The sequence below is a fragment of the Mustelus asterias genome, chromosome 5 (genome assembly GCF_964213995.1).
Source record: "Mustelus asterias chromosome 5, sMusAst1.hap1.1, whole genome shotgun sequence".
In the NCBI taxonomy this organism is placed as follows: Eukaryota; Metazoa; Chordata; class Chondrichthyes; order Carcharhiniformes; family Triakidae; genus Mustelus; species Mustelus asterias.
Window position 1 is genome coordinate 24,682,031 of NC_135805.1, and position 13,540 is coordinate 24,695,570.

The 13,540-nt window shown below is 83.0% G+C and overlaps 1 protein-coding gene across 2 annotated transcripts in view; it reads left to right on the plus strand.

The window, feature by feature from the left end:
• The first annotated feature begins 329 nt into the window (after positions 1-329).
• anapc1 (anaphase promoting complex subunit 1) overlaps positions 330-13,540 on the plus strand; it is a 248,134-nt gene continuing 234,923 nt past the window's right edge. Inside the window, exon 1 of one of the 2 annotated variants that reach the window (XM_078212275.1) lies at positions 330-509. The gene's annotated coding sequence lies outside the window, so the exon portion shown is untranslated. The remainder of the gene's footprint in view (positions 510-13,540) is intronic. The other variant, XM_078212276.1, reaches the window with a different exon arrangement.

Sequence of the window (13,540 nt, forward strand, 5' to 3'; positions counted from 1 at the left end):
CCCTCAGTGTACCCGAACGGGCGCCGGAGTGTGGTGACTGGGGGATTGTCACAGCGGCATGAATGTCAGCCTACTTGTGACCAATAAATAAATTAAACATTTCTCTATGAACGGCACGCTTGGTCTGTATAGCGTGCAAGAAACAATACAGTAACTTTATTGCAGTGTTAATGTGATCCGACCTGTGATACTAATAAATAAACTTAACACTCAAACTGAGATAACTGTGAGCCAGGCTGACCAATCTGCAGGTTGTGGAGAAAGTGCAGTTTCCCGGCAGGCCAGGAGGCGGCGCACCTCCCGGGCTTGACTGCGCCTGCGCGGATATAGCGCGGTGACCGATGGGAATCCAAGATGGCGGCGCCCATCTGACTGTGAGACACGGAGCCGGAGAAATCTGTGGATTTTGGCGCGGATTCGCTCAGGGATTAAAATCCCGGCTTTGGAGACCGAGCAGCGCATGCTCCCAGAGTCAGTGCGGTTAGAAGTTTCACTTCTTATTTTAACAGGTCCGTCTGACTCTGCAATCAGCAAGAATACAACAAAACCGTCAAATCCGCAGCCCGCGCGCCCCCGCCTCCCCCTCCCGCGCGCCCCCGCCTCCCCCTCCCGCGCGCCCCCGCCTCCCCCTCCCGCGCGCCCCCGCCTCCCCCTCCCGCGCGCCCGCGCCCCCCCGCCTCCCCCTCCCGCGCGCCCCCGCCCCCCCTCCAGCGCGCCCCCGCCCCCCCTCCCGCGCGCCCCCGCCCCCCCTCCCGCGCGCCCCTGCACCCCCCTCCCGCGCGCCCCTGCCCCTCCTCCCGCGCGCCCCCGCCCCCCCTCCCGCGCGCCCCTGCACCCCCCTCCCGCGCGCCCCTGCGCCCCCCTCCCGCGCGCCCCTGCGCCCCCCTCCCGCGCGCCCCTGCACCCCCCTCCCGCGCGCCCCTGCGCCCCCCTCCCGCGCGCCCCTGCGCCCCCCTCCCGCGCGCCCCTGCACCCCCCTCCCGCGCGCCCCTGCACCACCCTCCCGCGCGCCCCTGCACCACCCTCCCGCGCGCCCCTGCACCCCCCTCCCGCGCGCCCCTGCCACCCCCCGCGTGCCCTCGCCTCCCCCCGCGCACCCCCGCCTCCCCCTCCCGCGCGCCCCTGCCCCTCCCGCGCGCCCCTGCCCCACCCTCCCACGTGCCCCTGCTCCACCCTCCCACGTGCCCTCGCCTCCCCCCACGCACCCCCGCCTCCCCCTCCCGCGCGCACCTGCCCCCCCTTGCACCCCCCTCCCGCGCACCCACGCCTCCCCCTCCTGCGCGCACCTGCACCCCCCTCCCGCGCACCCCCCCTCCCGCGCGCCCCCGCCCCCCCTCCCGCGCGCCCCCGCCCCCCTCCCGCGTACCCCCGCCCCCCCACCTGCCCCCGCTCTCCCCCGCGTGCCCCCGCTCCCCCTCCCGCGCGCCGCTGCCCCCCTCCCGCGCGCCCCTGCCCCCCTCCCGCGCGCCCCTGCCCCCCTCCCGCGCGCCCCTGCCCCCCCTCCCGCGCACCCCTGCCACACCCCACACACCCCTGCACCCCCCTCCCGCGCGCCCCTGCCCCCCCTCCCGCGCGCCCCTGCACCCCCCTCCCGCGCGCCCCTGCCCCACCCCACGAGCACCTGCCCCCCCTCCCGCGCGCCCCTGCACCCCCCTCCCGCGCGCCCCTGCACCCCCCTCCCGCGCGCCCTGCACCCCCCTCCCGCGCGCCCCTGCACCCCCCTCCCGCGCGCCCCTGCACCCCCCTCCCGCGCGCCCCTGCACCCCCCTCCCGCGCACCCCTGCACCCCCCTCCCGCGCGCCCCTGCACCCCCCTCCCGCGCGCCCCCTGCACCCCCTCCCGCGCGCCCCTGCACCCCCCTCCCGCGCGCCCCTGCACCCCCCTCCCGCGCGCCCCTGCCACCCCCCGCGCCCCCTGTCCCCCCGCGCCCCCCCGTCCCCCCGCGCGCCCCTGCCCCCCCGCGCGCCCCTGCCCCACCCTCCCGCGTGCCCTCGCCTCACCCCGCGCACCCCCGCCTCCCCCTCCCGCGCGCCCCTGCCCCACCCTCCCACGTGCCCCTGCCCCACCCTCCCACGTGCCCTCGCCTCCGCCCCGCGCACCCCCCGCCTCCCCCTCCCGCGTGCCCCTGCCCCCCCCTGCACCCCCTTCCCGCGCACCCCCGCCTCCCCCTCCCGCGCGCACCTGCACCCCCCTCCCACGCACCCCTGCCCCCCACCCGCGCGCCTCTGCACCTCCCGCGCGCCCCCGCACCCCCTCTCCCGCGCGCCCCCGCACCCCTCTCCCGCGTGCCCCTGCACCCCTCTGCCACGCGCCCCCGCACCCCTCTCCCGCGCGCCCCTGCACCCTCCTCCCGCGCGTCCCTGCACCCACCTCCCGCGCGTCCCTGCACCCACCTCCCGCGCGTCCCTGCACACCCCTCCCGCGTGCCCTCGCCTCCCCCCCTGCGCACCCCCGCCTCCTCCCGCACGCCCCCGCCTCCTCCCACCCCGTCCCGCACGCCCCCGCCTCCTCCCACCCCGTCCCGCACGCCCCCGCCTCCACCCGCACGCCCCCGCCTCCACCCGCACGCCCCCGCCTCCCCCACCCCCTCCCGCGCGCCCCCACCTCCCCCGCCACCCCCACCCCCTCCCGCGCACCCCCACCTCCCCCGCCTCCCCCACCCCCTCCCGCGCGCCCCCACCTCCCCCGCCACCCCCACCCCCTCCCGCGCGCCCCCACCTCCCCCGCCTCCCCCACCCCCTCCCGCGCGCCCCCACCTCCCCCGCCACCCCCACCCCCTCCCGCGCGCCCCCACCTCCCCCGCCTCCCCCACCCCCTCCCGCGCGCCCCCACCTCCCCCACCCCCTCCCGCGCGCCCCCACCTCCCCCGCCTCCCCCACCCCCTCCCGCGCGCCCCCACCTCCCCCACCCCCTCCCGCGCGCCCCCACCTCCCCCGCCACCGCCACCCCCACCCCCTCCCGCGCGCCCCCACCTCCCCCACCCCCTCCCGCGCGCCCCCACCCCCTCCCGCGCGCCCCCGCCTCCCCCACCCCCTCCCGCGCGCCCCCACCCCCTCCCGCGCGCCCCCGCCTCCCCCAACCCCTCCGGCGCGCCCCCTCCTCCCCTGCCTCCCCACCCCCTCCCGCGCGCCCCCACCCCCTCCCGCACGCCCCCACCCCCTCCCGCGCCCCCCGCCTCCCCCAACCCCTCCGGCGCGCCCCCACCTCCCCTGCCTCCCCACCCCCTCCCGCGCGCCCCCACCCCCTCCCGCGCGCCCCCACCCCCTCCCGCACGCCCCCACCCCCTCCCGCACGCCCCCACCCCCTCCCGCGCCCTCGCCTCCCCCACCCCCTCCCGCACGCCCCCACCCCCTCCCGCACGCCCCCACCCCCTCCCGCACGCCCCCACCCCCTCCCGCGCCCTCGCCTCCCCCACCCCCTCCCGCGCGCCCCCACCCCCTCCCGCACGCCCCCACCCCCTCCCGCACGCCCCCACCCCCTCCCGCACGCCCCCACCCCCTCCCGCGCCCTCGCCTCCCCCACCCCCTCCCGCACGCCCCCACCCCCTCCCGCACGCCCCCCACCCCCTCCCGCGCCCTCGCCTCCCCCACCCCCTCCCGCGCGCCCCCACCTCCCCCATCCCCCCCACGCGCCCTCGCCTCCCCCACCTCCTCTCGCGCGCCCCCACCTCCCCCGCCTCCCCCACCCCCTCCCGCGCGCCCCCACCTCCCCCATCCCCCCCACGCGACCTCGCCTCCCCCACCCCCTCCCGCGCGCCCCCGCCTCCCCCACCCCCTCCCGCGCGCCCCTGCACCCCCCTCCCGCGCGCCCCTGCACCACCCTCCCGCCGCCCCTGCCCCCCCCGCGCGCCCCTGCCCCCCCCGCGCGCCCCTGCCCCCCCCGCGCGCCCCTGCCCCCCCCGCGCGCCCCTGCCCCCCCCGCGCGCCCCTGCCCCCCCCGCGCGCCCCTGCCCCCCCCGCGCGCCCCTGCCCCCCCCGCGCGCCCCTGCCCCCCCCGCGCGCCCCTGCCCCACCGTCCCGCGTGCCCTCGCCTCCCCCCGCGCACCCCCGCCTCCCCCTCCCGCGTGCACCTGCCCCCCCTCCCGCGCACCCCCGCCTCCCCCTCCCGCGCGCACCTGCACCCCCCCTCCCGCGCACCCCCACCCCCCCTCCCGCGCGCCCCCCCTCCCGTGCGCCCCCGCCCCCCCTCCCGCGCGCCCCCGCCCCCCCTCCCGCGCGCCCCCGCCCCCCTCCCGCGTACCCCCGCCCCCCCCACCTGCCCCCGCTCCCCCCGCGTGCCCCCGCCCCCCTCCCGCGCGCCCCTGCCCCCCTCCCGCGCGCCCCTGCCCCCCTCCCGCGCGCCCCTGCCCCCCTCCCGCGCGCCCCTGCCCCCCTCCCGCGCGCCCCTGCCCCCCTCCCGCGCGCCCCTGCCCCCCCTCCCGCGCGCCCCTGCACCCCCCTCCCGCGCACCCCTGCACCCCCCTCCCGCGCGCCCCTGCACCCCCGTCCCGCGCGCCCCTGCCCCCCTCCCGCGCGCCCCTGCCCCCCTCCCGCGCGCCCCTGTCCCCCTCCCGCGCGCCCCTGCCCCCCCTCCCGCGCGCCCCTGCACCCCCCTCCCGCGCACCCCTGCACCCCCCTCCCGCGCGCCCCTGCACCCCCCTCCCGCGCACCCCTGCACCCCGACCCCTCCCGCGCGCCCCTGCACCCCCCCTCCCGCGCGCCCCTGCACCCCCCTCCCGCGCGCCCCTGCACCCCCCTCCCGCGCGCCCCTGCACCCCCCTCCCGCGCGCCCCTGCACCCCCCTCCCGCGCCCCCCTGTCCCCCCGCGCCCCCCTGTCCCCCCGCGCCCCCCTGTCCCCCCGCGCGCCCCTGCCCCCCCGCGCGCCCCTGCCCCACCCTCCCGCGTGCCCTCGCCTCACCCCGCGCACCCCCGCCTCCCCCTCCCGCGCGCCCCTGCCCCACCCTCCCACGTGCCCCTGCCCCACCCTCCCACGTGCCCTCGCCTCCGCCCCGCGCACCCCCCGCCTCCCCCTCCCGCGTGCCCCTGCCCCCCCCTGCACCCCCTTCCCGCGCACCCCCGCCTCCCCCTCCCGCGCGCACCTGCACCCCCCTCCCACGCACCCCTGCCCCCCACCCGCGCGCCTCTGCACCTCCCGCGCGCCCCCGCACCCCCTCTCCCGCGCGCCCCCGCACCCCCTCTCCCGCGCGCCCCCGCACCCCTCTCCCGCGCGCCCCCGCACCCCTCTGCCACGCGCCCCCGCACCCCTCTCCCGCGCGTCCCTGCACCCACCTCCCGCGCGCCCCTGCACCCCCCTCCCGCGTGCCCTCGCCTCCCCCCCCGCGCACCCCCGCCTCCCCCCCTGCGCACCCCCACCTCCTCCCGCGCGCCCCCGCCTCCCCCGCCTCCCCCACCCCCTCCCGCGCACCCCCACCTCCCCCGCCTCCCCACCCCCTCCCGCGCACCCCCACCTCCCCCGCCTCCCCACCCCCTCCCGCGCACCCCCACCTCCCCCGCCTCCCCCACCCCCTCCCGCGCGCCCCCACCTCCCCCACCCCCTCCCGCGCACCCCCACCTCCCCCACCCCCTCCCGCGCGCCCCCACCTCCCCCGCCTCCCCATCCCCTCCCGCGCGCCCCCACCTCCCCCACCCCCTCCCCGCGCGCCCCCACCTCCCCCGCCACCCCCACCCCCTCCCGCGCGCCCCCACCTCCTCCCGCGTGCCCCCACCTCCCCCACCTCCTCCCGCGCGCCCCCGCCACCCGCCACCCCCATCCTCCCGCGCGTCCCCACCTCCCCCATCCCCTCTCGCGCGCCCCCACCTCCCCCGCCACCCCCACCCCCTCCCGCGCGCCCCCACCTCCCCCGCCTCCCCCACCCCCTACCGCGCGCCCCCACCTCCCCCGCCACCCCCACCTCCTCCCGCGCGCCCCCACCTCCCCCACCCCCTCCCCGCGTGCCCCCACCTCCCCCACCCCCTCCCGCGCGCCCCCACCTCCCCCGCCTCCCCATCCCCTCCCGCGCGCCCCCACCCCCTCCCGCGCGCCCCCACCCCCTCCCGCACGCCCCCGCCTCCTCCCGCGCGCCCCCACCCCCTCCCGCGCACCCCCACCCCCTCCCGCGCGCCCCCACCCCCTCCCGCGCGCCCCCACCCCCTCCCGCGCGCCCCCACCTCCTCCCGCACGCCCCCACCCCCTCCCGCGCGCCCCCACCCCCTCCCGCGCGCCCCCACCCCCTCCCGCACGCCCCCACCTCCTCCCGCGCGCCCCCACCCCCTCCCGCGCGCCCCCACCTCCTCCCGCACGCCCCCGCCTCCCCCATCCCCCCACACGCGCCCCCCGCCTCCCCCATCCCCCCCACGCGCCCTCGCCTCCCCCACCCCTCCCGCGCGTCCCCACCTCCCCCATCCCCTCTCGCGCGCCCCCACCTCCCCGCCTCCCCCACCCCCTCCCCGCCTCCCCCATCCCCCCCCACGCGCCCTCGCCTCCCCCACCTCCCTCCCGCGCGTCCCCACCTCCCCCATCCCCTCCCGCGCGTCCCCACCTCCCCCACCTCCTCCCGCGCGCCCCCACCTCCCCCGCCTCCCCCACCCCCTCCCGCGCGCCCCGCCTCCCCCACCCCCTCCCCCGCCTCCCCCACCCCTCCCCCGCCTCCCCCATCCCCCCCCACGCGCCCTCGCCTCCCCACCTCCTCCCGCGCGCCCCCACCTCCCCACCTCCTCCGCGCGTCCCCACCTCCCCCATCCCCTCCCGCGCGCCCCCACCTCCCCCACCTCCTCCCGCGCGTCCCCACCTCCCCCACCTCCTCCCGCGCGCCCCCACCTCCCCCGCCTCCCCCACCCCCTCCCCGCGCGCCCCCACCTCCCCCGCCTCCCCCACCCCCTCCCGCGCGCCCCCACCTCCCCCACCTCCTCCCGCGCGCCCCCACCTCCCCCACCCCCTCCCGCGCGCCCCCACCTCCCCCACCCCCTCCCGCGCACCCCCACCTCCCCCACCCCCTCCCGCGCGCCCCCACCTCCCCCGCCTCCCCATCCCCTCCCGCGCACCCCCACCTCCCCCGCCTCCCCATCCCCTCCCGCGCGCCCCCACCTCCCCCGCCACCCCCACCCCCTACCGCCCCCCCACCTCCCCCACCCCCTCCCGCGCGCCCCCACCTCCCCCACCCCCTCCCGCGCACCCCCACCTCCCCCGCCACCGCCACCCCCACCCCCTCCCGCGCGCCCCCACCCCCTCCCGCGCGCCCCCACCTCCCCCACCCCCTCCCGCGTGCCCCCACCTCCCCCACCCCTCCCGCGTGCCCCCACCTCCCCCACCTCCTCCCGCGCGCCCCCGCCACCGCCACCCCCACCCCCTCCCGCGCCCCCGCCTCCCCCATCCCCCCCCACGCGCCCTCGCCTCCCCCACCTCCTCCCGCGCGTCCCCACCTCCCCCATCCCCTCTCGCGCGCCCCCACCTCCCCCGCCACCCCCACCCCCTCCCGCGCGCCCCCACCTCCCCCGCCTCCCCCACCCCCTACCGCGCGCCCCCACCTCCCCCGCCTCCCCCACCCCCTACCGCGCGCCCCCACCTCCCCCGCCACCCCCACCTCCTCCCGCGCGCCCCCACCTCCCCCACCCCCTCCCGCGTGCCCCCACCTCCCCCACCCCCTCCCGCGCGCCCCCACCTCCCCCGCCTCCCCATCCCCTCCCGCGCGCCCCCACCTCCCCCGCCACCGCCACCCCCACCCCCTCCCGCGCGCCCCCACCTCCCCCACCCCCTCCCGCGCGCCCCCACCCCCTCCCGCGCGCCCCCGCCTCCCCCAACCCCTCCCGCGCGCCCCCACCCCCTCCCGCGCGCCCCCACCTCCCCCGCCTCCCCCACCCCCTCCCGCGCGCCCCCACCTCCCCCACCCCCTCCCGCGCGCCCCCACCTCCCCCGCCTCCCCCACCCCCTCCCGCGCGCCCCCACCTCCCCCGCCTCCCCCACCCCCTCCCGCGCGCCCCCACCTCCCCCGCCACCGCCACCCCCTCCCGCGCGCCCCCACCCCCTCCCGCGCGCCCCCACCTCCCCCACCCCCTCCCGCGCGCCCCCGCCTCCCCCACCCCCTCCCGCGCGCCCCCACCCCCTCCCGCGCGCCCCCGCCTCCCCCACCCCCCTCCCGCGCGCCCCCGCCTCCCCCACCCCCTCCGGCGCGCCCCCACCTCCCCTGCCTCCCCACCCCCTCCCGCGCGGCCCCACCCCCTCCCGCGCGCCCCCACCCCCTCCCGCACGCCCCCGCCTCCTCCCGCGCGCCCCCACCCCCTCCCGCGCGCCCCCACCCCCTCCCGCGCGCCCCCACCCCCTCCCGCGCGCCCCCACCCCCTCCCGCGCGCCCCCACCTCCTCCCGCACGCCCCTGCCTCCTCCCGCACGCCCCCACCCCCTCCCGCGCGCCCCCACCCCTCCCGCGCGCCCCCACCCCCTCCCGCGCGCCCCACCCCCCTCCCGCACGCCCCCACCTCCTCCCGCGCGCCCCCACCCCCTCCCGCGCGCCCCCACCTCCTCCCGCACGCCCCCGCCTCCCCCATCCCCCCACACGCGCCCCCCGCCTCCCCCATCCCCCCCCACGCGCCCTCGCCTCCCCCACCCCCTCCCGCGCGTCCCCACCTCCCCCATCCCCTCTCGCGCGCCCCCACCTCCCCCGCCTCCCCCACCCCCTCCCCCGCCTCCCCCCATCCCCCCCCACGCGCCCTCGCCTCCCCCACCTCCTCCCGCGCGTCCCCACCTCCCCCATCCCCTCCCGCGCGTCCCCACCTCCCCCACCTCCTCCCGCGCGCCCCCACCTCCCCGCCTCCCCCACCCCCTCCCGCGCGCCCCCGCCTCCCCCACCCCCTCCCCCGCCTCCCCCACCCCCTCCCCCGCCTCCCCCATCCCCCCCCACGCGCCCTCGCCTCCCCCACCTCCTCCCGCGCGCCCCCACCTCCCCCACCTCCTCCCGCGCGTCCCCACCTCCCCCATCCCCTCCCGCGCGCCCCCACCTCCCCCACCTCCTCCCGCGCGCCCCCACCTCCCCCACCTCCTCCCGCGCGTCCCCACCTCCCCCACCTCCTCCCGCGCGCCCCCACCTCCCCCGCCTCCCCCACCCCCTCCCGCGCGCCCCCACCTCCCCCACCTCCTCCCGCGCGCCCCCACCTCCCCACCCCCTCCCGCGCGCCCCCACCTCCCCCGCCTCCCCCCACCCCCTCCCGCGCGCCCCCACCTCCCCCGCCTCCCCCACCCCCTCCCGCGCGCCCCCACCTCCCCCGCCTCCCCCACCCCCTCCCGCGCGCCCCCACCTCCCCCACCCCCTCCCGCGCGCCCCCACCTCCCCCCGCCTCCCCCACCCCCTCCCGCGCGCCCCCCACCTCCCCCGCCCACCCCCACCCCCTCCCGCGCGCCCCCACCTCCCCCGCCTCCCCCACCCCCTCCCGCGCTCCCCGCCTCCCCCACCCCCTCCCGCGCGCCCCAACCTCCCCGCCTCCCCATCCCCTCCCGCGCGCCCCCACCTCCCCCGCCTCCCCCACCCCCTCCCGCGCTCCCCCGCCTCCCCCGCCTCCCCCACCCCCTCCCGCGCGCCCCAACCTCCCCCGCCACCCCCACCCCCTCCCGCGCGCCCCCACCTCCCCCACCCCCTCCCGCGCGCCCCCACCTCCCCCACCCCCTCCCGCGCGCCCCCACCTCCCCCACCCCCTCCCGCGCGCCCCCACCTCCCCCACCCCCTCCCGCGCGCCCCCACCCCCTCCCGCGCGCCCCCACCTCCCCAGCCTCCCCACCCCCTCCCGCGCGCCCCCACCCCCTCCCGCGTGCCCCCGCCTCCTCCCGCGTGCCCCCGTCTCCCCCACCCCCTCCCGCGCGCCCCCGTCTCCCCCACCCTCCCGCGCGCCCCCGTCTCCCCCACCCCCTTCCGCGCGCCCCCGCCTCCCCTGGCCCCCCTCTCCCCTCGCCACCCCTCCCCTCGTCCCCCCCTCCCCTCGCCCACCCTCCCCACGCTCCCCTCGCCTCCCCTCCGCACGCCGCCCTGGCCCCCCACGCCCCCTCTCCCCCCTTCCCCATGCCCCATCACCCCCTCCCCACGGCACCCCTCCCCACAGCCCCCCGCCACCCCTCCCCACGGCCCCCCACCACCCCTCCCCACGGCCTGCCGCCCCCCCTCCCCACAGCCCCCCTCCCCACTCCCCACGGCCCCCGTCCCCCCTCCCCACAGCCCCCCGCCCCACCTCCCCACGGCCCCCCGCCCCCCTCCCACCCCACGGCCCCCCGCCCCCCTCCCACCCCCCGGCCCCACGCCCCCCTCCCCACGGCCCCCCTCCCCACGGCCCCTCCCCACGGCCCCCCCCACTCCCCACGGCCCCCCGCCCTCCCCTCCCCACGACCCCCCCCCCACACCCCCCCTCCCCACGCCCCCGCTCCCGACGCCCCCCCTCCCGACGCCCCTCCCTCCCGACGCCCCTCCTCCCGACGCCCCTCCTCCCCACGCCCCTCCTCCCCACGCCCCTCCTCCCCACGCACCTCCTCCCCACGCCCCCCCTCACCCCACGCCCCACCCCCCCCATCTCCCCCCTCCCCTCCACAAGCCCCCCCGCCCCCCTCCCCACCAACCCCCCCTCCCCAGGCCCCACCTCGCCACGCCCCCCCGACCACCCCGCCCGCCCTCCCCAGGGCCCCCGCCCTCCCTCCTCACGCTCCCCCTCCCCCCCCACCCCATCCCCCTTCCTCCGCTCCCCCTCCCCATGCCCCCCCACCCCCCCTCTCCATGCCCCCCTCTCTATGCCCCCCTGTCCCCCCTCCCCATGCCCCCCGCCCCCTCTCCATGCCCCCCCGCCCCCCTCTCCATGCCCCCCCCGTCCCCCCTCTCCATGCCCCCCCGCCCCCCCCTCCCATGCCCCCCGCCCCCGCCCTCCATGCCCCCCCGCCCCCCCCTCCATGCCCCCCCGCCCCCCCCTCCATGACCACCCGCCACCCTCCTCATGCCCCCCCGCCCCCCTCTCCATGCCCCCCGCCACCCCCTCTCCATGCCCCCCGCCCCCCCCTCCATGCCCCCGCCCCCCCTCTCCATGCCCCCGCCCCCCCTCTCCATGCCCCCGCACCCCCTCTCCATGCCCCCCGCCCCCCTCTCCATGCCCCCCGCCCCCCCTCTCCATGCCCCCCGCCCCCCCTCTCCATGCCCCCCGCCCCCCCCTCCATGCCCCCCGCCCCCCTCTCCATGCCCCCCGCCCCCCCTCTCCATGCCCCCCGCCCCCCCTCTTCATGCCCCCCGCCCCCCCTCTCCATGCCCCCGCCCACCCTCTCCATGCCCCCGCCCCCCCTCTCCATGCCCCCCGCCCCCCCTCTCCATGCCCCCCGCCCCCCCTCTCCATGCCCCCCGCCCCCCCCTCTCCATGCCCCCCGCCCCCCCTCTCCATGCCCCCCTCTCCATGCCCCCCGCCCCCCCCTCTCCATGCCCCCCGCCCCCCCTCTCCATGCCCCCGCCCCCCCCTCTCCATGCCCCCCGCCCCCCTCTCCATGCCCCCCGCCCCCCCTCTCCATGCCCCCCGCCCCCCCTCTCCATGCCCCACGCCCCCCTCTCCATGCCCCCCGCCCCCCCTCTCCATGCCCCCCGCCCCCCTCTCCATGCCCCCCGGCCCCCCCTCTCCATGCCCCCCGGCCCCCCCTCTCCATGCCCCCCGGCCCCCCTCTCCATGCCCCCCGGCCCCCCTCTCCATGCCCCCCGCCCGGCCCCCTCTCCATGCACCCCCGCCCCCCTCTCCATGCCCCCCGCCCCCCCTCTCCATGCCCCCCGCCCCCCTCTCCATGCCCCCCGCCCCCCCTCTCCATGCCCCCCGCCCCCCCTCTCCATGCCCCCCGCCCCCCCTCTCCATGCCCCCCGCCCCCCCTCTCCATGCCCCCCCGCCCCCCCCTCTCCATGCCCCCCGCCCCCCCTCTCCATGCCCCCCGCCCCCCCTCTCCATGCCCCCCGCCCCCCCTCTCCATGCCCCCGCCCCCCCTCTCCATGCCCCCCGCCCCCCCTCTCCATGCCCCCCGCCCCCCCTCTCCATGCCCCCCGCCCCCCCCTCTCCATGCCCCCCCGCCCCCCCTCTCCATGCCCCCCGCCCCCCCTCCATGCCCCCGCCCCCCCTCTCCATGCCCCCCGCCCCCCCCTCTCCATGCCCCCCTCCCCCCCTCTCCATGCCCCCCTCCCCCCCTCTCCATGCCCCCGCCCCCCCTCTCCATGCCCCCCGCCCCCCCTCTCCATGCCCCCGCCCCCCCTCTCCATGCCCCCCGCCCCCCCTCTCCATGCCCCCCGCCCCCCCTCTCCATGCCCCCCGCCCCCCCTCTCCATGCCCCCCGCCCCCCCTCTCCATGCCCCCCGCCCCCCCTCTCCATGCCCCCACCCCCCCTCTCCATGCCCCCCCGCCCCCCCTCTCCATGCCCCTGCCCCCCCTCTCCTTGCCCCCCGCCCCCCCTCTCCATGCCCCCCGCCCCCCTCTCCATGCCCCCCGCCCCCCTCTCCATGCCCCCCCGTCTCCATGCCCCCCGCCCCCCCTCTCCATGCCCCCCGCCCCCCCTCTCCATGCCCCCCGCCCCCCCCTCTCCATGCCCCCCGCCCCCCCTCTCCATGCCCCCCGCCCCCCCCTCTCCATGCCCCCCGCCCCCCCTCTCCATGCCCCCCGCCCCCCCTCTCCATGCCCCCCGCCCCCCCTCTCCATGCCCCCCTCCCCCTCCATGCCCCCCCTCCCCCCCTCTCCATGCCCCCCGCCCCCCCTCTCCATGCCCCCGCCCCCCCTCTCCATGCCCCCCGCCCCCCCTCTCCATGCCCCCCGCCCCCCCTCTCCATGCCCCCCGCCCCCCTCTCCATGCCCCCCGCCCCCCCCTCTCCATGCCCCCCGCCCCCCCTCTCCATGCCCCCCGCCCCCCCTCTCCATGCCCCCCGCCCCCCCCTCTCCATGCCCCCCTCCCCCCCTCTCCATGCCCCCCTCCCCCCTCTCCATGCCCCCCGCCCCCCTCTCCATGCCCCCCGCCCCCCCTCTCCATGCCCCCCGCCCCCCTCTCCATGCCCCCCGCCCCCCCTCCCATGCCCCGCCCCCCCCTCTCCATGCCCCCCGCCCCCCCTCTCCATGCCCCCGCCCCCCCTCTCCATGCCCCCGCCCCCCCCTCTCCATGCCCCCCGCCCCCCCTCTCCATGCCCCCCGCCCCCCCTCCCATGCCCCCGCCCCCCCCTTCCAATGCCCCCCGCCCCCCCCTCTCCATGCCCCCCGCCCCCCCTCTCCATGCCCCCCGCCCCCCCTCTCCATGCCCCCCGCCCCCCCTCTCCATGCCCCCCGCCCCCCCTCTCCATGCCCCCCGCCTTCCCCTTATCCATGCCCCCCGCCCCCTCTCCATGCCCCCCGCCCCCCCTCTCCATGCCCCCCGCCCCCCCTCTCCATGCCCCCCCCCCATCCTCTCCATGCCCCCCGCCCCCCCTCTCCATGCCCCCCCCATGCCCACCTCCCCCCATGCCCCCTCCCCATGCCCCCCTCCCACTCCGTTGTTCTCTCCCTCCGCGAGCCCCCCCACTACCTTCTCCCTCGCACCCCACCTGCCTGCTGTCTCC